Source organism: Myodes glareolus, chromosome 11, assembly GCF_982192425.1.
Source record: "Myodes glareolus chromosome 11, mMyoGla1.1, whole genome shotgun sequence".
Taxonomy (NCBI): Eukaryota; Metazoa; Chordata; class Mammalia; order Rodentia; family Cricetidae; genus Myodes; species Myodes glareolus.
Genome location: NC_142036.1, coordinates 12,766,481 through 12,793,500, shown reverse-complemented (window position 1 = coordinate 12,793,500; position 27,020 = coordinate 12,766,481). Strand labels below are relative to the sequence as shown.

The window sequence follows — 27,020 nt, the reverse complement described above, 5'->3', positions numbered from 1 at the left end:
ACCATGTGAGAAGTGGGTGTTGGGGGGTTGAGATCACTCTTAGGAAGCATCAACATATTCTAGGACTGCTTTCTCCGAAAACTCAGCTTAGGTGCAACAGAGCCTAGACAAATAGATGGGATCTGTGATGAGGCAACCCAGCTTGATTATTGAACTCTTTTTGGAAACACAGATATTTAGTAATATTTGACTTCTCTTTTCATTTACTTTGGAGTAGCAGGCTTCCATCCATGGCTCTTAGTTCTCTCAGTCTCCTTCATCTGAAGATTCACATCTACTTCATGATCATACAGGGAGTATATGAACAGTGGGGCTTCCAGGTACTGGCTATAGCAAACAATGTTGTTATGAACATAGTTGAGCACATGTCCTTTTGGTATGATTGAGCAAGAGTGTTATTTCTGAGTCTTGAGGAAGGTTGTTTCCTAATTTTCTGAGAAATCACCACACTGATATACAAAGGAGCTGGACCAGCATGCACTCTCACCAGCAATGCAGGAGTGTTCCCTTTACACCATAAGCTCTCTAGCATAAATTATCATTGGTGTTTTTGATCATGGCCATTATTACAGGTGTAAGATGGAATCTCAGACTTGTTTTGATTTGTATTTCTCTGATAACTAATGATGATGAGCCTTACATGTCCCTCAACTGAAGAAAGGATAAGGAAAATGTGGTACATTTAAACATTGGAGGGCTACACAGCAGAAGAAAATGATGTCATCTTGAAGTTTGCAGGAAAACGGACGGAGCTAAAAAATATATATTGAGTGAGGTTACCCAGTCCCACAAAGACAATTATCATATGTACTCACACACAAATGTTTTTTAAACATAAAGCAAAGGAAACCGGCCTACAAACCACAATACCAGAGAACGTAGACAACAATGAGGACAATAAAAGAGATATACATCGATCTAATCTACATGAGATGTAGAAAAAGACAAGATCTCCTGAGAAAATTGGGAGCATGAGAACCCTGGGAGATAGATGGTTGAAGGGGAAGGGAGAGGAATTAAGGGGATCAATGAAAAATGTGCAACTCAATGAAATCAATATTATAAAGAGAAAAGAACTATGGTGTTTAGTTCTCTAAATAAATCCATTAACAAAGGTTTTCTTTTTTTTTTTTAACAAAGGTTTTCAAAAGAGTTAACCAAGGTCTGATGGAAATAAGAGGCAATCACTACAATGGCCTCTCTCAGGCACCAGCCTGACTGGAGCATTTTCCAGTAATTGAGTCATTAACTACCCCTGCTGTGACTGTGAGCTGTCATAGCAATGATAGAAGCCTTGGCTTCCTGTTGGTCAGGAACAAAGCCCTCAGAGAATTGTATGGACCTGATGCTGGAAGGGCAGTGCAGAGTGATACTATTGCTTTGTATGAGTAGTCTTGTTTCTTTCTGTAACTTTCAGATGCTTTGCCTAATAGCTCAACTTAGCAATACCAACCTCCTTTCCTGCCATTTCTCAGAACTCACAGAACACCAGAGAATCCCAGCCTCAGTTATGACAACATTAAAGTGAGAAAAGTTCAAGACAATCTGAGCATGCCTTGATCAGTTCTCAGGTGTCATCACATTTTCACTGAAAAAATAACATCCTCTGGTTTCCAAAATTTATATGTTCTTTCATAGTGACACTATCTTTACAAACCTAACATGCAGTTAGGAATTATCAGACCTTGCTTAACTCTTTTTAAACCTTTGTTGAGAGGCAGTGTAAATAAGTTGTAGGAAGGAGCCTGCAGGAAAGAAAATGAATGGGCATGTAAAAAGAGTATTCGCTAGGCCATTTAAATTTGGGATTTATATGAGAAAAATCAACAAATTAATATTAAAGAAGAAATCAAAGGACATGCTATCTGTGAGTAGATTAGGGACTGCCTGCAGCTAACTGAAGATCAGTGAGTGACACTGGCTGCATTGTCCTCACAGTCTCGACAACGGAGCCTTACACACATTTTATTACCAGTTCCACACCTGTGTCTCATGTGCACATATTTTGTGAGGAAGAAGGTGAGATTGAAGACCATTAGGGGTCTTAGGTCTTTGACCCTGCCTGATTTCCTTGTTGGATCCAACTTAAATTCCAGTACTATCACCATGGTAAATGCTGAGACTACCCTGAGTCTATTACCAGACTATTTCCAGAGCCTTTGGCCCTTTCAGGATCTGATTCCAGTTCCCATACAGAATCACTTCCTCCTTTTGCCATGCTTTGCATTTTGTTCTCATCAGAGGATAACACATATTGATAAAAGTAACCCATAGTAAGTCTGTGGAAATCGTTGTGTCATTCCATTTCTTTTTCTTTTAAGTTTTTTTTAATTATGCAAACAATGTATGTCTGCAGGCCAGAAGAGGGCACCAGACCTCATGACAGATGGTTGTGAGTCACCATGTAGTTGCCAGGAATTGAGGAGCAGGCAATGCTCTTAACCGTTGAGCCATCTCTCCAGCCCATGTCATTGCATTTCTTGCCAAAAAAGAATCCCTGAAAGGAGTCTATACTCTTTGTTGTCCAACTACAAAAAGATTAGTGTGGCAGCCAACACATTTGGGATGTAGAGACACTGTTATCAATGTGGACACAGGACAACAAGTTTTGCCAGTTGGTGAGATCTGCAGCCAATTAAATATTTGTCTGATTGAGAGAAAAATTTCATATCACTGAGTATGGAATTATACTTATACATAAACACTAACTAACACACAGGCATAAAAACACAGAGAGACACACTGATGGGCACAGTCAAACATCCCAAAAAACACAAGCAAATATATATATATATATATATATATATATGTGTGTGTGTGTGTGTGTGTGTGTGTGTGTGTGTGTGTGTGTGTGTGTGTAGAGACAGAGAGACAGAGAGAGAAAGAAAGAAAGAAAGAAAGAGAGGGAAGGAGGGAGGGAGGGAGAGAAGAAATAAATGAAGGGAGTGAGAGGGTAAGAGCAAGTGAGATAAACATAAAAAAATCATAGCACATCACAATGGAAAACATATATCGGAATAAAAGTTTTTGCACTTAAAGGATTACTGTAAATTATACCTGTAAAGAGAATCTCTGCGTGTGATTAGTAGAGTCTGCCCAGACACAGAGGAGTCAAGCCTTTTATGAATCTCTGGATAGGCTCTTGCCTGACCCAGATCTCTGGGTGCTCTCTGAGCCCGCTGCTGGTCATAAGCACCCTACAGGGAGGTTTATGTCTGATCTTACAGTAACTTTGCATCACTGTGCATCTGGTGCAGTAATACATGGCTGTGTCCTCAGGCTTCAGACTGCTCATTTCCAGGTACAGGGTGTTCTTGGCATTGTCTCTGGAGATAGTGAATCGGCCTTCCACGGCATCAGCGTAGTCGATGTAGCTACTACCAGCACTAATATCTGCAACCCATTCCAGCCCTTTCCCTGCAGCGTGGCGGACCCAGTATATGTAGTAATCACTGAAGGTGAATCCAGAGGATGCACAGGAGAGTTTTAGGGACTTTCCAGGCTGCACTAAGCCTCCTCCGGACTCCACCAGCTGCACCTCACACTGGCCACCTGAAAACACAGAGAATGCTGGTCAGAAGACTGTCACTGAAGCTATTTTTCTTTCTCATGTCCACACAACACACAGACAAAATCTCTTCTCCATTAATTACCACTTAAAATAACAGCAAGGAAAAATCAAATAAGCCACAAGTCCATGGTGATTTGTGTTCAGTGCTGATCACTGAATGCGAGGACCTGGGAATCCAGGACTGGGCTCCTCTCCAAAGCTGCAGGATCAGGGCAGCGGTGGTTTTCATTACCACCTTATGGTAATGAAGCCTTATTTGCATGTCTTCCTGTTGTAGCAAGCTCTGGAGTTGGGCCCTTGTGGGAACACAGTGCTCAGAGTAGATATAAGGTAACAAAGGCAATGACGACAGTTACAGAGACTGACATAGTGAAGAACCTCTATTGTATCTTTTCCTTACTAAGGATTCACCACACTTCACTTAGTTCTCTTTCACACAGGTGCTCAGAACATGTTGTGTTTCCACACTGTTCTATCTCCTTAGTACATATATGTAATTTAAAAGAGCCACAAGCTGTTGTGTTTCTATATAGGAGCCCTGCCTTTTCCAGTCTCTGGACTAGTCATGGCTTCTCCATAATGTGGATCTTGGACAGGGTCATGCCTTCCAGGAGAGGTTAGCAGAACTCCTTCCTTGTGTCAGGAGCACCTTGGAATTTTCTGAATTTTACATATTTATGAGACAATGCTGTGCTCAGGCCATAAAAGACTACAAATGAAACAACCTCTGTGGCTGTGCTCTGCTTTTGGTCATGGTGCTGATCACATCAACAGATTACAGACAGGGACAATTAGAAATTGTTCCAATGAAAGGATGTATGAAGGGATGGTGAACCTCTGCACAAGTTCAGCCACCATTGTGCACACATAGTTATACTTTTTGATTCAGCCATACACCCCAACACACACACTGACAATCAAACAGAGTCACGCTTACAGACACAGTCACTAATCCAATTACCTACCAAGTAGTCACAATTTCTGATACAATCACACATCCAACCACTCACACATACACACATCACATCCACAAATAGAAACACATTTGGAGGCAGAAGGATTAGATTTCTTTCTTACTGTCTTTTGAGTCGGTCACTCTGGTTGTCTTAGACTCACTAAGTCTAAGACTTAGTGACTTACATCGACCAAGCTGATATTGAACCATGAGAGATTCTCTGACTACTGTCTCCCTAGTGACTGGATTAAAAGTATGCACTACAATTTCTGATCATCTCATGAAGATTTTGTAAATATTTGAAATATTTTTATAGAAACATTTCTGATTATTATTTACTTTCCTCATATCTTCCAGGTCCTTCCTCTTTCTCACACTGCCCAACTCTTTAACAAGTGGAGTTTTATGGTGATTTTAGGAGTTAGGCTCATTGCTTTCATTTTCACTTAGACAATAAATGGTTTAAAAATCAATGATTGAAAATACATTTTATCTTAGAAAAAATATTATATAATGCTTGTATTTGTCTTATATTTTAAAATGTTTCATTAATGTGCACAAGATATAGTAACAAAATTCAGGTCTGCGGAGATTCCTCAGGGCTAAGAAGCCTGCCTCCCTGTATGAGCACTTCAGTTGCATTCTCAGCACTTGACTATGAAGCTGGGTGTGATGGTTTAACCTTCATTCCTAGCACTGGGGAGGAGGTGACTGAAAACTCTCTGTGACTTGCCATCCCACCATTCTATCTGAACCTCTGAGCTCCAGGTTCAGTGTGAGACCCTCACTCAACAAATAAGGTAGATGTCAACTGAGGAATACACTCAGGATCAGCTTGTGACATTCCCTAACATGTGCAAACATACACTGTGACAATTAGCATTTCCATTCATTCAAATATTTCCTTTCCCCCGTGTTGAACTTTGTAGCTATTTAGAAGCAAGTCATAGAAGTTGCAGTCCTAGGCCGACTTGCTTGGTATTCTGGGAACAAAGAAAAGGACTCTTGAGACTTATATACTTGTTCCCTCTCTAAAACTTTCATCGTTCCTTACTTATGTAGGGATTGTCATTCTTTCTCCAGCCACAAAATTGCATATCTTAAGTGTATTAATGTGAGAAATGATATTTTTCTGTATGCAGTTCTGATCTTTTTCTTTTTAAATTGGGCTTTTTTCTTGAATTTAAGACCTTGCACACGGAAAGTAAAGAATATAACCAAGAGCTATATATCAAGCCCTCCTGTCTTTTAAAACATCACATTTCCTACAGAAAATTACATTTATTATTACAGCATTTTGTTATTTAACTCTAAAACAAACAACAGCCTCCCCACATTCTTCATGATGCCACCATTTGTGATTGTATGTAAGAAAGCAGAAAATATGTAGGATCGATAATTGTGCATAAATCTCAAGAAGGCATGTTATGAAAGACAAAGGAAACCAAACAAATGAGAATGAGAGAGAGAAAGGAAGAAACTTCATTTCCATCATTGGCTTCTATCCAGAATCTGGACGACATGAAATGATGACTTCATTATCTTCTGTAAAGACCCATAATAGCACTGGTTGGAATCTCATTTTCAGGTTGAGCACCACACACCTGAATTAAAAGGTAAAGGTAAGAGTGGACTGTGCCCATAAGCAGCATGGTGTCTGCCACACACTGAAATGAGTAACACAGGGGCTGCTGAGCTGGGCTCTCAGCCACTGGTGTTCTGAATGTAACTTTGGCCCTTAGGCAGAAACTGGAGATGGGTTGTGTTTAGAGACTTTACTATGGGAAGGGAGGCCCTGATAATGAAGTCCAACTCCTACTCCCAGTTCTTCAGGACACCTGATGCCTGAGCTGGGCTCTATGGTCAGAGGATGCTGTGGTTACCTCTGTAATGTAAACTACTAATAAACTAGAAGAAAATATGCCTCTCTGAAGCAAACATGCTAACTCCAAGATATAGACACAGGACAAACAGTGATATAACAACAGAAGTAACCCTACACAGAGACACACATACTAGGACAAACAGATATATGTATGTCAAAATCTTAAATTACTTGACAAAAATTCCTTTTCAGCAAGCTACAAGTTTCACCTCTCCCCCTAACTCACCTATCCTCCTGCAACCTCAGTGGAACTCGGAAACACAGTTTGCTACAATACAGAGAGAATCAAGAGGTGAATGACCAGCCACCCATTAGAATATCCCACTCTCTATGCCTGTCATAGCGGGTCAGAACCCCAAGTCTCTCCCCTACATGCCTCAGCATCTCTAGCCAGCCAGCAGGAGAGTTTCTTGCTTGCAGATGGCCCAAATACCTCCCCATCTACCAACCCTTCAAGCTACTAGTCCCACCTGGGCGCCAAACTCACCTGTCCTCCTGAAACCACAGTGGAACTCTAGAATGCAGTATGCCACCATACAGAGGATCAAGAAGCGAATGACCAGCCATATGGCAGGATACCCCACTCTCTAGACCACTAGGGCAAAAGCCCAGGTCTCTCCCCCATCTGCCTTGGATTCTCTAGGCCTGCCATTAGGTGAATTTCCTGTTGGTAGGCTCCTCCAGTACCACCACCCTATCCATAGGATCCTGCAAGTTACAAGTCCCACCCTGCCACCAAACTTGCCTGTACTCCGACAAACTCAGTGGAACTCTGAAACATAGTCTGCTACCACACAGAGAGGACTGATCAGTAAGCCAGAGAGACAACATTTCTCTAGGCCCTCCATAATGGGGAAAAGGCACTATAAACTACCCTACCTGCCTTACCTTCTATAGCCACACAGCAAGTAAGTTTCCTGCAGCTAGGTAGCTCAAATACCCTATCCGATCCATCAGACAATAAAAGATACAAGTTCAGCTCCACCCACAAACACTCCAACCCACCTACCCCAAAACATCAGAGGATGCTGAAACGGAAGCTGTAACTACACAGAGAGGACCATGAGAGGAACTCTAAAGTACAAGCTGTGACTGCACAGAGTGGTCCAAAAGCAAACCAGAAAATCAGACTTAGAGAGACCTCAGTGACTCCCTGAGACACAGACATTGACAGTACAGACCAGACAAGACCAAGATAGCCACTGCAAGGAATGGACCACAATGCAAAGACATTGCCCACATCAACTGAAGGAAGAGATTGGTAGGCATTAATGCAAGAATTTGGACAAAACCCTAAAAAGCAACACTGTAACACCAGAACCCAGGGGACATACAATAGGAAGACTTGATTATCTGAACCCAGAAGATGCAGAAGAACATTATTTTAAATGTAACATTATGAAGATTATGGGGACCTTTAAAAAGGAAATGAAAAGCTCCTTTAACAAAATGCAGGAACAGACACACAGAAAATGGAAGAAATTAATAAATTACTCAAAGAATCACAAGAAAACCAAGAAAAAGCAATGAAAGAGGTAAAGTAAACAGTTCAAGATTGAAGACTGAAATGCAGACAATAAAGAAAACACAAACAGAGGGAATTCAGGATAAGGAAAATCTGAAATGAACAGAAACTACAGAGGAAAGCGTAACCAATACAAGAGTTGAAAGACAGAATCTCAATTGTTGAAGATAAAATAGAGAAAATTGATTCATACGTTAAATAAGACATTAAATCCAAGAAACTCTTATGACAAACCATCCAAGAAATCTGGGACACCATGAAAAGACCAAATCAAGAATAATAGGGATAGAGAAAGGAAAAGAGCATCAACTCAAAGGTACAGAAAATATATTCAACAAAATCATAGAAATAATCATTCTCAAATTAAAGAAGGATATTCCTTTGAAGGTACAAGAAGCTTACAAAACACCAAATAGACTGGATTATAAAAGCCCTCCCCTCACCATATAATAATTAAAATGCAAAACATATAGAATATTAAAGAATATTGAGAGCTGCAAAGAAAAAAGGTTAATTATCATATAAAGGTAGAGCTATCAGAATTACACCCAACTTTTCAGTGGAAATCATGAAAGCCAGAATGTTCTGGGCAAATGTGCTGCAGATACTAAGAGACCACGAATGCAAGCCCAGACTACTCTATTCAGCAAAATTTCCAATCACAGTCAGTGGAGAAAACAAATATTCTATGACAAAACCAGGTTTAAAAAAATACCTGTTCACAAAACCATCCCTACAGAAAGTACTAGAAGGAAAACCTAACCCAAGGAAGCTAACTGCACACACAAAAATGCAGGAACAGAAAACCTCCCACAGCAAAATATAGGGAGGGAAATACACACTATGACCAAAAAATAACAGGAATTCACAACCACTGTTCATTAATATTGATTAATATCAATGAACTCATTTACCCTATAAAAAGATACAGGCTAAGAGAATGAATATGAAAACAAGGTCCAGCCTTTTTTTGTACCCAGGAAACACACTTAAACCTCAAAACAGACTCAGCGTCAAGTGTTGGGAAAAGATTTTCCAATCAAATGGACCTAAGAAAAACGTGAGTGTAGCTATCCTAATATCTTGCAAAATTTATTTTAAACTAAAATCAATTAGAAGAGATGGAGAAGGACACTTTATACTCATAATAAAAACAATCTATTAAAATGAAGTTTCAATCCTGAACATCTTTGCCCCTAACACAAGAGCTCCCACATATGTAAAAAAAATTACTAAAGCTTAAATCTCACATTAAAACCTATACACTAATAGAAGGAAACTTCAACACTCTACCCTCTCCAATGGACAGGTCAACCAAAGAGAAACTGAACAGAGAAATAAGAGAATTATCAGATATCATGACTCAAATGGATTTAACAAACATCTTTAGAACTTCCCACCTAAACACAAAAGAATATACCTTCTTCTGAGATCCTCTTGGAACTTTCTTTAAAATCAACTACATACTTTGTAACAAAACAAATCTCCACAGATATAGAAAAATTGAAGTAACCCCTTGTATCTTATCAGATCACATGGTTTATAGTTAGAATTTAATAACAGCACTACTCTCAGGAAGCCTACACAGTCAAGGAGTTAAAGAGCTGTTTTTTTTTTGTGAAAGTCAACAAGACAGACAAAGACTTACCCATAGATGGATGAACATGATATTCCACAACAGAACCAGATTTAACAATTACTTAGCCATGAACGCAACTGTACAAAAGGACTAGGAGGAAAACTTCAACCCAAAAGAGTTGGCTACATCCCCAAAAACACAGACAATAGATGATCTCACAGAAACAAGTCCCAAAGAAGGGAAACACAGACACAATAATATCACCAAGAATAAAAACTAAAATAAGAGGATATAGTAATCACTGGTCATTGATATCGTAATATAAATGGACTCAACTCACCTATAAGAAGACACAGGCTAATAGGTTTGATAGCAAAAAAGAAACTATCTTTCTGTAGCAAACAAGAAACACATCTCAAACAGATAGACAGTTGTATCTATATGATGAGTTTAAAATCCTGTAAAATTTAATATTGTGTTTAAATACCTTGGTAGAGATAAGGCACTTTATTTTATCCAAAAACAATTTGATTACATGCCAGGAACCTGAGAATACCAGAATAGATCCCAAGACCTACAAATTACAATTTGATTTCACAGCATTTCCAGAAAGGAACATGAAACTGAGGGACACCTCATGCAGTATGTAATCCAAGAACCTCCTGAAGATGCCTGAAGCTCAGTTGCTATCTCTAGCTGCATTACTTCCATGGCATAAGTACCAGAGTATTACCAGGACCAAGGATGAAACGGATGTTCATGTTTTACATGAGGATAATAAAGAGGGTAGAGGAAATCAAGGTTATGTTCTGCATGATCTGCTGACTCTTACCAAAATCCTAAATTCTGCTCTAGCTGGAGAATTAACTGAAGCTCTCTTGTGAACCTAGGCACCCCAATCTCAATGATCCCTTAGTCTTTTCAAGATTAATCCTGGTACCCACAGCATATACAGATCTTCTCTGTATGATACTATCTATCTTGTCCAAATAATATCAAAATTGTGTAGAAAAATAAACATTACAGTGGAAAACAGTACTTCAAAAATATCCAGATGCGTTAAAAAGTAGTGTAGACTAAGTTCTTGAAGATTGCAATGGGGAAAATGTCTTTACTATACAGAGCAAGCCTAGAAACTGAAAAGCCAACCATTCCTGAGCTTGTGCACCTGCTTCGATTCAGCACTCTCAAAAGACTTGTACTAATACTGGGGGCAGTCTCTATTGGCCTTTAGTACTGCCTGTTGGCCCTGAGATTTCTGTAGCAAGGTTTTATACAGGTTCACATTAGACTTCCATCACTGTGTTTCTGGTAGCATAATATGCGGTTGTGTTCTCAGTGTGCAGATTGTTCAGTTTTAAGAAACCTTTGCTCTTGGAGGTGTTCCTGCTGATGGTGACCTAGAACTTGAGAACTGAATTACAATCAGTGTTCTCATTATATCATATTATTCCCATTAACTCCAGTCCCTATCCTGAAGACTAGTGTACCCAATGCACATGACACCTGGTTAATGAGAACACAGAGACTCTGAAGGCAGGAGAAAGGGTCTGGGTCTGTGAGGTCTGCACCATGTCAGGTTCTGATTTTTTCACCTGACCTGGGACAGTGGCACTGGGGAAAACAATATCACCATCAGTCAAATATTGCATACACAATATACCTGTAACCCAAAAATACTTCCTTGCTGGAAAGGACAAGATGTAGAGCAGCTGCACCAGGATATCCCTGCTCTGCTGGAAGCAGATGGGACTTCTCAGCTAGGCCATAGCTTTTGTCTTCATCCTGAGGGATGCTTTGCATTGGGGGAGGTTTTTGAGAGGATAAAACAAAGCCAAGGAGATTTTGCTTTTCACTTCTGGTAACTGACTTTTGCTTTGTACTTCTTGGTAGAAATGAAAATAGATACTCAGGAATATTTTTCCTGGTTCTGGCTGGGTTTCTAATCCCTGATTATCAAGAATTTTTTTGAGTCACACTGTGCATACCTGCCAGGCAAAGGATGGAAATGTGTATGGTGAGTCCACATTCAATCAATGATGGTAGAACAAGGTACCAATTATTTGATGAATTTGAATGTCTCTGAAAATTCATAAATTGGATTTAGGAAAGAATTTGGGCTCATAGTGGTCAGAAATCATACTTATGAAAATTTAGAATTTATTATTTGGGTGTCAGTACAGACATCTTATTCTTATCCCTCATCTATTGGATAATTTATGATTACTAACATTTAGTATGTGAGATCTCATGTGTTCATCTGGAAGAAAACAAAAACACAGTTGACTGACTTGGATCCTGTCTCATTAGGCTCAGACTATTCACTTTCCTAACTAGGAACACCAGACATGGGCACTTTTTATTGAACATCTTTATTTACAGTAGTCTGCTTTTCTCTTTGTATTTTTATTTCTCACTTTCTCTGACCTCAAGTTGTATCACATAAGAACTCAGGTTTTATGATTATTACATTGGTGAGAGATGAGAAAGTTAACAGTTCATAAAAACCCAGCCAGGCTTGAGGGTTATATGATCTGAAGTAATAAGAAGGCAGAATGATGACAAGACATGGAAGGAAGACATCCATGAACAGTGGGAATGGTTTGCCTTGTGGTGAGGATAACCATAGAGGACAAGGGACTGCGGGACTTTCTCCCATGCCTTGGTAACATAAATCACCAGGGAAGGGAAATGAGGATCTGTTACCAACTTGCCTTGTCAGATCCTGGAAAACATCCACCATTTCCTATATATGGGTACTCTACATTTTCTGTCCCTCAGTTTGTTGTGCATAATCTGTTTACTGTGAGTGGCAGTGATGGAGCTAAACCTTAGCATAGGTGAGGCAGTATTCCTGGGAAATACTGATAGGGAACCAAGACTATGAGTGCTGTGTTCTTGTTCATGATGTTCAGGAAGTTAGAAAGCATTTTTCAGACATGATTAGCATATCTCATCTTGGGTTTGTCTGTTATTTTCATTGTGGTTACAAAAATGGTGGAGGATTATCACAAAGATAGTGAAACATTTCTGATTTTGCCTTGGGAACTTGGTATAGGTTGATTTATTCAGGTATTTTTTTTTTTTTTTACTTTGGTTATGGCAGAGATAGTTTGTATCTGTATTCAGTACTCCCTTGATTCCCCAGCTTCTTTTTTCTGGGAATCTGTCTAGAATAAAATCACTAAGGCAAACTCATTTGTAAAAGGAATGAGTTGATGGTAAAGTCACACTTTAATTATAATTATCTTCATTTTGAGTGGTGGATCCTTATTCTTAAGTGTTTCGTTAGTCATTGTTTTTTTCTTATGTGGGAAACATATGGCACTCATTTAATGGGCCATGTTATCATGACAATACCAGTCTCCCCTTTTGTTGTTGTTAGAATTTTGTCAACATAATCCAAAGTAGAGTCATCAGGGAAGAAAGAATCTGAGCTGGAAAAATATGCCTCCATCATTTTAGTCTCCAGACAAAACTGTGGGAGCTGATTTCTTGTTTAATGACTGATGTGGGAGCGCCAATTCTGATGTTAAAGATACCATCCATGAGAAGGTGTTTCTGGTTTGTATAAGGAAGCAGACTGAACAGCCATAGAGACCAAGCTGGTAAATCAAAGTTTCTGATTCAGTTCCCACCTTTACATGTCCTGATTTTCCTCACAATGGATTGTGAGCATTAACATGACAGAAACCCTTTCATTCCCATGTTGTTTTCGTTCATTGTGTTGATCACATTTAAAGATCACAAGGTAGGATAATTGAAAATTATTCTCATGAAATTAGGGAAGTAGGGGACATGACAGGCTGCCCAACTTCATCCTCAGCCATACACAGAGTCGCTGTGTATATAGCCACACATTCTAACATCCACAGACAGAGACACATATAGAGAGAATGAGATTCCCACTTCCCATATAGAGAGAATGAGATTCCCACTTCCAGATACAGTCCCATACCCATCCTACACACCCACAATCAGAAACACTCTCCCATATACAGGTAGAGAGGATGACTTTCTTCTTTTTTGACAGGGTCATCTAGGTGGCCTAGACTTTCTTTATAGACCAAGCTATGAGAGAAAGTTTTCTTTCTGTCTCCCCACTGAATGGATTAAGACTGTTTCACCATGCCCAACCATCAAATGCAGTGTTTTCAAAAATTAATGAATTTATTTTCTTAAAACTTCAATACAATATATTCTGGTAATTATTTCTTTCCTCTCTTCATTGCAGATCCTGCCCATCTCTGAAATTCCAGATTTCCACAAAAATTCAGAGTTTTAAGGGGACATATAGGGGTTTGGACATGAGGCATTCATGTCTAGATAGACAGTTAATGCTTTAAAAATCCATAATTGACAACACATTTTATCTCCTAAAAGTTAATAATATTAAAAAACAATATTAAATAGTATTAATTAAAATTATTTTACAATACACATATTTGATTTGACAGATTACATTTCATTTATCTATGCATAGTGATAAAATTTAAGGCTCAAGAGTTGGCTCAGTGGTACAGTGTCTGCCTCCCAGTATTAATATCTTAGCTTGATTCATAACTCTTTGCTTAGAAGCTGGGTGTTATGATTTGTCCTATATTCCCATCACTGGAGGCCTTGTGCCTGGAGGTACTGTAAGTGTTGCCATCCAAAGATTCTATCTGCATATTTGTGTTCCAGATTCATTGTGATATCCTTATTCAAAACTAAGATAAATATCAACTGGTGAACATATGCAAATTCAACTCTAGCCTCCAAACATGTGTGAAAACCATGTACTATACACACACAGTCTAGCCAATTAGAATTTACAACCATTGTCTTTATCCCATATGGGATTTACAATTTGTATTTATTTAAACCTGTGTCATGGATCTTGCACACCTTGAATGAACTGCTTGATATGCAACCCAAGAGATGTGCTCCTGTAGACTTGTTTGCTCTCTACAACGTTCCAACTGTATTTCCTACTCTGGAGAATTTCATTCCATTCCCAGCCATGAGAGTGGCTCATTTAAGATCATGAAAGCAAGAAATTATATTTTTCTAAAAGCTTAATTCCTTTTTTTAAGTGAGTTTGGTCCATAAACTTCAGACATTTTACATGGTGAGAAAGCACTTTACCACAGAGATACAAGTCTAGCTCAATCTTTTAAAACATTACATTTTCCAACAGAAAATATTTTTTGATGACTGCATTTATGCACTACTAAAATAAACAGCAGTATCCACAAATTATTCTTTCTTGACACCCAGCAGTTATAAGTGATTCTATAAAAAATCAATTTATGGACAGGAAGTGGTTGCACATGCCTATAATCACAGCACTTGGGAGGCAGAGGCAGGCAGATCTCTGTGAGTTTGATGCCAGCGTGGCGTATAAGAGCTAGTTCCAGGACAGGCTGCAAAGCTAAAGAGAAACCCTATCTCAAATACACAAAAACAACAACAACAACAACAACAACAAAAACCTAAAAGGATAAACTTACTGAGCATATATTTATCCAACAAACAAAGAAAATAGAAGGAAGATAACAAGGAGAAGTATGGAAACTGCACCTTCAGTTGATGACTCCTATTCTCATTCTGGACTCCATTATATTTTAAAGACTACTGTGTAGTTGAATCTCAGATTGTGCTGGAATCTCTACTCATGTTCAACACCACATACCTGAATGAAAGCAAAAATAAGACCAGGATGCACATATGAGTAACAGTGTCTGTCACACATTGAAAAGACGTAGACAGGTCCTCTTGAGCTGTTTTCTGCCTTTGATGCTTTGGGAATCACTGGGACCTTAAGGAAGAATGGGAACTGGAATGTCTTCAGAGGATTGCTCAGGGTAATGGAGGCCCAGAGCCTGAAGGCAAACCTTGAATCCCAGTGATGCTGCTTACCAGATCTCAGAGCAGGTTTCTGTGGTGATGATGTTATGGTAATCTCTGTAATGTAAACTATTTATAGATGATGTGAAGTATGCATCACCAAAGCAAGCACAGATACTCAGACATATACACACAGACAGATATACAGCAATGGAGACAATCTTTCCCCCCCAAAAAAATACATACAAATGCAGATAAATACATGAATATTAACTTCATATGATATTTGAAAATATTCTTTTCCCATCTTTGTCATTCATTCTACTTAAGAACAAATAGCCATGCTCATTAATAATGCACTGTGATTACACTGATTCATCTCACTATCTGCTCTCCTCTTTTATTCCTTTGAACCTTCTGTCTTCTCCTACTGTATTTCTCTTCTTTTCTCTTATCCCTCCTTTTCTGTCTTCCTACACCAACTCTGCTTCTTTTTCTGCTTATCAAGAAGCAAGATTGCAGAGTCACTTAATCTTGTGTAATTCTTTCAGTAAGCCCCCAGTTTTATAATGTCTTAGTAGGACCACATTGCCATTTCCACAGAACAGACATCCCTTTTCATCCATTCCCATATTATGGTCTCATTCTTTCTTTGGTAAATGGCACTCATATCATTAGTTACAAGCAACAAATTCTTTTGAGTTTAAGATCCATTTCTGTAGTTATTAAAAATGACAGCTTTATGCAACCTCTTCTGTCCACTTTAACTGGTCAAGGTGAATGATCCTAAACAGATCATTTAAATGATCCTAAACAGATCCTAAACAGAGGATGGAGGGCAGAACACTGTGTGCTCATGAGGACATCACCTCTCAACTCTGGGTTCCCAGGGCTATCTGTTAACCTTCTGACTCAGAAGAAAGATTGAGAGAGAAAGAGGGAGAGTGATAGAGACTGTGACACAGACAGAGATAGGGAGACAGAGAGAGATAAAGGGAAGCAAGGAGAAACACTATAATAAATAAACACACACAACACAACTGGAACCAGAAGTTTAAATAATAATTTGGATATTCAAGGATTACTGCACACTATAGATGTAGAGAAAATCCCTAAGTGTGATATGGAGAGGCAGTGCAGACACAGAGAAGTCCAGTCTTCCATGATTCTCTGAGCAGGCTCTTCTGTGACACAGATCTCTAAGTGCTCTCAGCGCCCCCTGCTGGTTCTCTGCTCCCCACGGGCGTGTTTTTGTCTGTGCTCACAGTAGCATTCACTCACTGTGTTTCTTGTACAGTAATACATGGCTGTGTCCTCAGATTTTAGACTGTTCATTTCCAGGTACAGAGCGTTCTTGGCATTGTCTCTGGAGACTGTGAACCGGCCCTTCACAGCGTCAGTATACCAGGTGCTACCACCATTTTTATTAATCTCTCCGACCCACTCCAGTCCCTTCCCTGGACCCTGGCGAACCCAGTTCATGTAATAATCACTGAAGGTGAATCCAGAGGCTGCACAGGAGAGTTTCAGGGACTTTCCAGGCTGCACTAAGTCTCCCCCAGACTCCAGCAATTGCACCTCACACTGGACACCTGTAAACACAAAGAATTCTGTTTAGAAAACTAACACAGAAAATATTTTTTCTTCCTCCTCTCCTTACAGCACACAGCATCTTATCTTTATGAATTACCTATGAATATGAGGATAAAAGGAACCATTATAAGCCATAAGTCCATAGTGAGTGTCCTGTGTTCAGTGCTGAACCCTGACTGAGAGGACTTAAAAATCCAGGGCTTATTTCCTGTGCCAGAGCTGCAGGGTCAGGGCAGGGCATGATTTTATGTGCACATAGAAATCTTATTTGCATATCTTCCTGCCACAAAGGCTCTGTAGTTAGACCTGGGCCGAAGGCAGTACGCAGAGCAGATATAAGATATCATACACACTGATGACAGTTATAGAAATTGAAGCATTAATGTAGCTCTGTGTACACATTTTCATTGTTAGGGATTCACCACATTGTATTTAGTTCTCTTTTCACCATATGCATAGAAAATGTTTTTGTTGCTGTCTGTCTTCCTCTCAGTGAATGCTGTGGGGACATATTTATATTTGCAGAACTTAATTGTTTGCATCCTGAAATTTGTCCTATGATCATGTTTTACCTCCCACTCTGCCTTTTCCTTTCCCATCTAAATACCAGGCAACACATGGCTGTCTTCATGCTGTCTTAGGTCAGTTTTTATTTCTGCATATCCATATGGTCAAAGTAATGGGGACATGTAATACATTTTTGTAACAAAACACAAAACTTTTGCATAAATTGTATATTTTCTGAATACATTGTTTTTATTTTCCCAAATTCTCATGCTTTCTATCCACTCAGTCCCTTTCTCTCATTACACCCAACGTTTCCTTTCAAAACCTCTGTGCTTTTTCCCTCTTTCCCTTCACTTAAGATGCCTTTTCCTGTCTTGACTTCCATTCTAGTTCTAAGACTACAAAGCCAGATCACCAAACACAGAGTCTCAAACACACAATCTGGATTCTCTCCATAAGGCAGAAACTGTCCTTCCCAATCTTTAATATGTTGTGTGATATAAGATTTCCAGCATCATTCAAGTTCCTCCAAGGCTCAGACACTACTGAGGAAGAGGATGTGGGAAGAATGTAAGGAGTGGAACACCGGGAGTGGTTGATGTAGGAGGGTCATCTTTCTATGTGTTACTTTCATTTGTTAATAAAGAGACTGCCTTGGCCTTTGATAGGACTGCAGCTTAGATAGGCAGAGTAGATATCTGGCCCCAGATGAATGAAGGTTAGAATCTTCCCGGTAAGCCACCACCTCGTGGTATTACACACATTAATAGAAATGTTTTAATCAAGATGTGAGAATTAGCCAATAAGAGGTTAGAACTAATGGGTCTGGCAGTGTTTAAAAGAATAAAGTTTCCGTGTAATTATTTCAGTGGTAAGCTAGCCAGGATCCTGGCCTCTGAGAATGCAGCCCGCATGCCCCTTTTACAAGTAGTGTTGTGAAATGATGTCTTCTGGACATGTCATAGATATTACAATCATGGATTCATAATGCCTACTGTATTCTATAGGAACACAAATATATTCAAACCAGTCAAAACAATGGTATACATAGGGTTGATAATTCTTTGGTGCTATTTCTTACTGAGAGGAGTTGGAAATTTATTTTTATGCACAAGGGATATAGTCACTCTATTTTGAGGGTAGAGTCCCTGGTATATTTCCTATGTTGTAGTGCTTGGGTTCACAAACATGCAGATATGGACAACACTAACTGGGCTTAAATAAGAATAAGTTTGGTAGGGCCTTGTGTTTGAAAGATAAGGGAGGAGCTGGATGGGAAAATATCACATGTAGAGATCCTAAAGAATAAAAAAAATAGTAAAAGCTGTATAACTGAGGCTCAAAACAATAAGTTCAAAAGTCACTTAAGGAACACTGGTAAATATCAAGTAACTTGGTAGGCAACTTTATCTGGATCCATCTTCCCATCCAACAAAGAACTGGTGGGGTCCTTCTCTTATTTCTAAAAAAATCCATTTACAGATAATCTTATACATGATTTGGTTAGCTGTTACTGATTTCTATGGTGAAAACATCACATCATTAATCAGAGTTAGGGGGAAAACATATCATTCTTGCCCTCCCCTTTCCGGGCTCATGCTGCAGGAACAGTTATTCTGGTGTTGATTATACATATGTGTCTTTTAGGTATCACCGTTTCTTTAAAATTATCTAGAATGAATCAAAGGACATACTGAAGAGAAGAGCATTTCAAGGGCATCTCTACAAACATTTGCTGCTTCTTTTCTACGAAAGAGAAAAACTTTGCCTGTGCCTATTTGTTCAATAATTTATTTACCTTAATGTGAGTATGTGAAGCCTTTTCATTTATATTGGTAAGCACTCCAAAAAGTTCTGGATAATCTGGGTCAAAAGTAAATCCTTAGAATGAGAATAGAGATACTGGTTATGCTATATTTTAGGTCTAACAAACTCATTAAAATTTCACGTTGTCCATCCATTTCAGTAACAACCATGTAAGCTGATCCTCATACTGACCCTGAAAAATATGGCAGTGGAATCTGTGTGTTCAATATTGTGTCCAGTTCTTTAATTCACTGTTATATGTTCTTCTGTCAATATTCTAAGAATGTAATCATTGTGGTCTCCAAAGTTTCATCAGACTCTATTAGTGTCACAGCCTGATATTCCAGAGAATCCTTAGCCTCACATGAATAGATTCTCTTTTCCTTTGTAAACCTGCCCCAAGCATATTACATATTAACATGGAGTCTCTAGCCATCCGGTCTTCTCTGACGTACACCTCTCTAACTCACACATGAGACACCATATTCTTCCATTTAGCAACAACAAAGAATGTAGAGGAATAATTCCGGGAGTCTTTGTAGGCAACAAAAGCACAATTCTGTGAATATCATAGAATTCAGTTGTCTATTTGAAGGGCTGAAGAGAGATGAAACAGGGACCAAAGCTATTTTTTGTTGGGATATGCATATTTGTAGATAGGAATTTTGTGGTCTGATTGCACAATATGCCTATAGAGGAATCATTTGCTGGAACTTTGATATGCAAGCTAATTTTTACCAAAATGCAAATGTTCAAAAATACAATCATGCAACAATTATACAAAATGTACCCTTTTATAAGGTCCTATTAGTTTAGAGATTGGAAACTGTGGCTGGTTCATTTTTAAAGATAACTTTGAAAAGTAACATTAATTCAAGGAAGTTTTGGTTTATCATAAGTTTAAAAATAAAGAGGATGAATTAAAGATTATTCAAAATTCTTACAAAGTTTCATATTTTCAGACTCCTATCTATCTCTCTATTTATCTGTCTGTCTGTCTGTCTGTCTGTCTGTTTGTATGTTTATATGTCTGTCTGTCTGTCTATCTATCTATCTATCTATTTCTATATAGATAGAGATATAGATATAGACATAAATAATGTGCTGATTTTTCTGACAAGGAGAAATTAGAAATTTTAGAGGATTGTGTGGGAACAAAGATGACTAGTGTGTAATTAAAAAGCAAGATTAATAGTCTATGACAAGTAAAGTGTACTCTAGAGGATTACCTTGTTTAAAAGGCAAAAAACAAAGGTTTGACATCAAACAGTTGCAAATGCTGCATATTCCAGATGACTACTGTTTCTGGGAGTACCTGTTCATTCTCCAGATCCCATGCTGGTCTGAGTAGAAAGGTTTCTGTCCAAGCTCATTATGGAGTTCTTTAACTGTTTCTCTGGCACAGTAATATATGTCCAAAGTTTGAAGATTGTTCAGTTTTATGAAAACATAGCTCTTGGATGTGTAGTGATATTTTGTTTGTGATCTAACAAGCATTCTCAAGATCAGAGTGCAGAGCTAAGACATTTGTTAGCCACAGAGGCTAGACAATGATGACATAACCCTTTAATATGAGCACTAGAAAGAGAGAGATGGACGGATCTCTGTGAGTGCAAACCTATCCTGGACTACAAGAGATTAATCTGTGCAAATTAGAAACACAGCTCACACAAAGTCATGGACTCTCTGCATTCAATGATGGCTGCTGGGGGATGGAGATTCATTTTACTTGCAGATGTAGCTATTGGATTTTGTCTTTGTCTACACCAACGGGCTTATGATAAAAACTGTTTGGATTTGTTGAGTCATAAAAAGAAGACATGAATTTTGGAGGAAAATGTTTTGGGAGGGCCAAGGAGAGGAAATTGGAAGAAAAAGTTGAGTGAGGATATGGCCAAGATACATTGCAAATGTGTATGAGTTCTCAAAACGAATTTAAAAAAAAATCTTTTCAAAATAGTGTAGTGTATTAAAAGTTCATCACTGTAGAACATCAATGGCCTCCTACCCCAATGTTCTTTTGAGCAGCTGGCCCACCACCAGTGCCTTCCTACCCCCACAAATTGAAGTCCTTTATATCTATACTGTCTCTATGAATACTAGAGACATCCTTATCTCATTGTTTTTTGTTTGTTTTCAACAGACCCTGATAGTGTAACTGGTTTTGTTGAACACATCCTCTGCTAATCATGGAATCTGCACTACTAGAAAGCAACTGGAATGCCCAATTCTGGGGGAAGAAGTCTCAATGAGTCCTATGCTTTGATGACAACTCCTTTAACCACTTCTTCGAACACATAGAGATTCAGACTCTAAGAAATGTTCCTCTCACTTTCCTTCCTTTTGTTCCAGTCTGGTCATCTTTCTTTGGATACCCAAAACTGCTACAACTTCTTCCTCTCCTATCAATGGTTTTCTCAAATGAAGCAAGCAAATTTTTTTTCTTTCTTTTTTCTTTCCTTGTTTCATTCCTTCCTTTCTTATTTTTTGGTTACAAAGGGACAAATACCAAAGTGTATATATATATATATATATATATATATATATATATATATATATATGTATGTATACTTTTGCTTTTGAGAATATCTGTTCCTTCAGTAAAGATATACATAATGTGTATAATATTTTATTAAAAATAAGATTTTCATGATCAGATTAATAACCTGAGTCTGTAATTCTTACATAGAGACCACAAAGCTCACCCTCATCATAACAGGTAGCAAATGAGGGTGTGTGAAAAAGAACTCCGAAGGGAAAGAATGGATGCATGTTAAAAAGTAAATTCTTTAGTGCTGGTGAATTCAGTGGTATGTATGAAAAAGCATACAAATGAACATAAAAGGAAAAGATGACAAAAGAAATGATTCCCACACAAGGCAGATCGAAGATCACAGAAGAACTGCAAACTCCAACCCACCAAACAATCCCACAGTTGTCATAGAGCAGGAGGTGAAGCACAAAGGTGCCTTACCTGGTGAGTAGTACAGGTACCTGAGGCTCAACTGCTGTCACCAGCTGTATTGTTTTCCTAATCTCCATGCAGGAGCCCTCTCAGGATCAATGCCTTTCCACACAAGTTATGACAAGCTAGACAGGATGTTTAGAGTTATGTGTTATGTGCACACATTAAATGAGGACTAGGTTGACTGTAAAGCTTTCCAAGTCACTGAACGTGACTGACCTTTCTGTTTAACTTGATTCTATACTGTTTCAACCATGAAACCCAAGGTGATAGGAGGAGCAGCCATGCCCTTCTACCCAGCTAGCTTAACCTATGAAATAACCACACAGAAATTGTATTAATTAAATTACTGCCTGGCCCATTATATCTAGCCTCTTCCTGGCCAACTCTAACATCTTGATTTAACCCATTTCCATTAATGTGTATAGCCACTTGACTGTGGCTTACCAGCATGAGTCTAACCAGTGTCCATCTCAGGCAGGAGAATCATGGCATCTGCCACACTGCCCTTCTTCCCAGCATTCTGTTTTTTCTACTCAACCTATTTAAGTCTGCCCTATCAAAAGGCCAAGACAGTTTCTTTATTCAACTAATAAAAGAAACACATAGCCTGAAGGCCCTCCTAGACCACTTCATCACACTCATGCATCTGTCCTTGGATGTACAGAAGGCACAAAAGAGGAAGGAAAACTTCTCTATATAGCTAATCACTAACAGATCTGTAAACCAGCAAAATAAACTCTTAGACTGCACATTTAAGTCAAGAATATATTTTATAACCATTAATGGCATGAAACTATGTTGATGATTCCTCTATTTATAAATAGGACACTTTGAAATCTGAGTCTGAAGGACCTTCTTTGGAAACATGGAAATTTATTAATATTTGACTCCTCTTGTCATTTACTTTGGAGTATAAATCTTCAATCTAGTACACTCAGCTCTCTCAGTCCTCTCCCTCTGAGGATCCACATCTGCTTTATAATTGTAAAGAAAGTATAAGAACTGTGGTGCTTGGATCTCTGAGCAAATCCATTAAGAAAGATTGAAAAAAAGTTAAAGGTCTGTTTTAAATAAGAGGCAATCACAACAAGGTCAGACTCAGGCATCAGCCTGCCTGGAATAATTTTCAGTTATGGAGACATTCTCTGTTCCTCCTGTGACTGTGAGCTGTCATAGCCATGATATTCAAAGTCTCAACTTCCTGTTAGTCAGAAAAACATTCCACACACAAGTATGTGGACCTGATGGTGGAAAGGCAGTACAGAGAAGATGCAACTGCTTTCTAGCAACAGTCTGTCTCCTGTCTGCAGCTTCCAGATGTTCGACCTATTGGCTGAACTTATCAATACCCAGCTTATTCTTGCCATTTTTACAGAACTCACAGAATACCATTCTCAGTTATGACATCATCAAAGGTGAAATAAATTCAAGAAAATCTGACCATGCCTTGATCAGTTCTTAGGTATCATCATATTTACACTAAAAAAGTAACATATGTTTCCAATGCTTATCTGTTCTTTCATAGTGACACAATCTATAGGATCCCAACATACCAGTGAGGGATCATCAGTTTTTCCCAGATCCTTGTATGATACAAACTTGAGTATACCTGAGTTTCAGATAAAGAATCTGTCTCAGATTTCACAACAGGAACTACCCATCATGTTTGCTGAGAGGCAATGTAAATATGATGTGTGAGAATTGTCTGTATTCTGTCAATCATATTTTAATAAAACGCTGATTGGCCAGGCAGGCAGTATAGGCAGGAAAACCAGACAGGAAGTAGAGGTGATGCAATGAGAACAGGAGAATTCTGGGAAGCAGGGAGGTTCCTCTGTCATTCCTGCGCAGACCACCGAAGAGGCAACATGTAAGCTGTCACACTGAAAAAGGTACTGAGCCCGTGTGGCTAACATAGATCGGAATAATGGGTTAAGATAAGTCATAAGAACTAATAAGTAGCCTGACCTAATGGGCCAATCAGTTTATAACCTTATGGAGTCTTGTGTGTGATTTCTCTTTGGGATTTGCCGGTTGTGGGGTACCGGGCGGGACGGAAACCCCAACAAGCTGGCCCCGTCATGTTACATAAATAAACTGTAGGAAGGAGCCTGTAGGAAAGAAACTAGATTGGCAGGTTAAAAGAAAATTCTTTAGTCCCTTTAAATTAGGGAATTACACGAGTAAAAACAACAAATAAACATTAAAGAAGAAAACAAAAGACATGCTCTCTGCTAAGTAGATGAGTGACTGCCTGCAGCTAACTGAAGATTGGTGAGGTGATACTGGCTGCATTGTCCTCACATTTTCATTAATGGAGTCTCACACACATTTTATTACCAGTTCCACATCTGTGTCTGATGTGAACATATTTTTTGAGGATGAAGGTGAGAGTGAAGAGCGTAGTCTTCTTGAATATTTGACCCTGACTTATTTCCTTGTTGGCTCTAACTTGAATTCCAGTGCTCTCACCGAGGTTACTATTGAGACTGCTCTGAGTCTAGTACTTGACAATTTCCAGAGCCCTTGATCCTTTCAGGTTCAGATACCAGTAACCATACAAAATCACTTTCTCCTTTTGCAATGCTCTGCATTTTGTTCTAATCAGAGGATAACCTATTTATAAAAGTAACCCATAATAAGGACATGGAGATAGTTCTTTTATTTTATTTCTTGCCACACAAGAATCTCTGTGTGAGATCTGTACTCTTAGTTGTCAAATCACAAAAAGCTTGGTGTGGCAGCCAACACCTCTGGTTTGTGGAGATAGTGTTATCAATGTGGAACCCTGGCCAACTAGTGAAGTCAGTAGGTTTGATCTGGGATCAGTGAAGTATTTTTCTTGAAATATGGTGAAGGCTGACTGAGATAAAACATTTCATATCAACATGTATCAAATTATACTCATACATGCATAAACATGAACTAAAACAATCACAAACATACTCACAGAGAGACATTGACAGACCCAATTCTACATTCCAGCAAACAGACACACACACGAACACACACAAAGAGAGAGAGAAGTAAAATGAAAGGGAGTAAGAGAGGAAGAGTGTAAGAGAGAAATATAATGAAAAAAATCATAGCACATCACAATGGAAAACAGAAATTTGAATAAAAAATTTTGACACTTCAAGGATTACTACACACTATACTTGTAGAGAGAATCTTGAGTGTGATTTGGGGAGTCAGTCAAGATACAAAGGAGTGCAACCTTTTATGCATCTCTGGACAGTCTTTTACCTCGCCAAGGTCTCTGGGTGAGCTCCCCAACCCTGCTGGTCATGAGTGCCTGGCAGTGATGATTGTTTTTGATCTCACAGTAACTTTGCATTACTGTGAATCTGGTGCAGTAATATATGGCTGTGTCCTCAGTCCTCAGACTGCTCATTTCCAGGTACAGGGTGTTCTTGGCATTGTCTCTGCAGATGGAGAACCAGCCTTTCACAGCATTGGCATATTTGATGTAGTTACCACCACTACTGTTATGTGTGAACCATTCCAGGCCTGATGGACCCGGCCCATTTATTAATTACTGAAGATGAACCCAGGGGCTGCACAGAAGAGTTTTTGGAACTTTCCAGGCCTCACAACCTCCCGACTCCACCAGCTGCACCTCACATTTGACACCTGGAAATAAAGAGAATGCTGGTCAGAATACTGTCAGTGAAGAAATTTTTTCTTTCTCTTGTCCACACAAAACACAGCATCTCCTTTTCATTTATTACCACTTAAAATAACAGCAAGGAAAAGCCAAGTAAGCCACAAGTCCATGGTAAGTGATCTTTGTTCAGTGCTGATCACTGAATAGGAGGACGTGGGAATCCAGGACTGGGCTCCTTTGCCAGAACTCAGGATAGTGGCAAGGCTTGTACTCATGGGCACAGAGAAGCCTTATTTGCATGTCTTCCTCCTGCAGCAAACTTGGGAGTTGCACACTTTTGGGAAGGCAATTCTCCGAGCAGATACAAGGCATCAAAGACAATGATGACAATTACAGAAACTGACATAGTAATGAACTTCCACGTGCACCTTTTCCTTGCTAAGGATTCACCACACTTCACTTAGTTCTCTTTCAAACATGTGATTAGGAGATGGTGTGTTTCCACACTGTTGTATCTCCTTAGTAGATCAGTGTAATTTAAAGGAGCCACAAAGTGTTATGTTTCTATGTAGACGCTCTGTCTTCTCCTCTGTCTGAACTAGACATGGCTTCTCCATAATGTGGATCTTGAACAGGCTCATGCCAGCCTTCAGAAGCAGAGCTTCTTCCTTCAGACAGAAGCACTTGGAATTTTCTGAGTTTTACATATTTATGTGACATTGTTCTCCTCAGGCCATAGAAGACTGCAAGTGAGAGAGCCCTTGTCACTTTTACTCTTCTTTTGGTCATGGTGTTGACCACATCAATAAATAAGAGACTGGGACAATTTAAATTTTTTTCTTATAAATGGATAGATATGTGGATGGTGATAGTCTGTACAACTGCAACCAGTGTCATCTATATAGTTACAGTTTTAGATGCCTTCATATCCATACAACCAAATACACACACACACACATATACATGCTCACATGTGCACACACACTAAGAATCACGCACCCAGTCACTATTACAGACAGTAACAAATCCTATTACCCGACAAGTAGTCATGCTTACTGATACAATCACACATTCAAACACTCACTCACAAGCACATACCCCAACATATCCACATGTAGAAACACATATTCAGAGGCAGGGGACCTGAATTTCTTTCTTCCTATCTTTTTATATGACCACCTTTGTTGGTTTGGAC

At 38.9% G+C, this 27,020-nt stretch overlaps 1 pseudogene across 1 annotated transcript; it reads right to left on the bottom strand.

Moving 5' to 3' along the window:
* Window positions 1-3,082: 3,082 nt before the first annotated feature.
* LOC148120418 (immunoglobulin heavy variable 3-21 pseudogene) lies at window positions 3,083-26,100 on the bottom strand (annotated as a pseudogene). Its single transcript, XR_015739316.1, has 2 exons — window positions 25,950-26,100; window positions 3,083-3,552 (listed from the first exon to the last, which is right to left on the bottom strand). The product of XR_015739316.1 is annotated as an immunoglobulin heavy variable 3-21 pseudogene (transcript).
* Window positions 26,101-27,020: the final 920 nt, after the last annotated feature.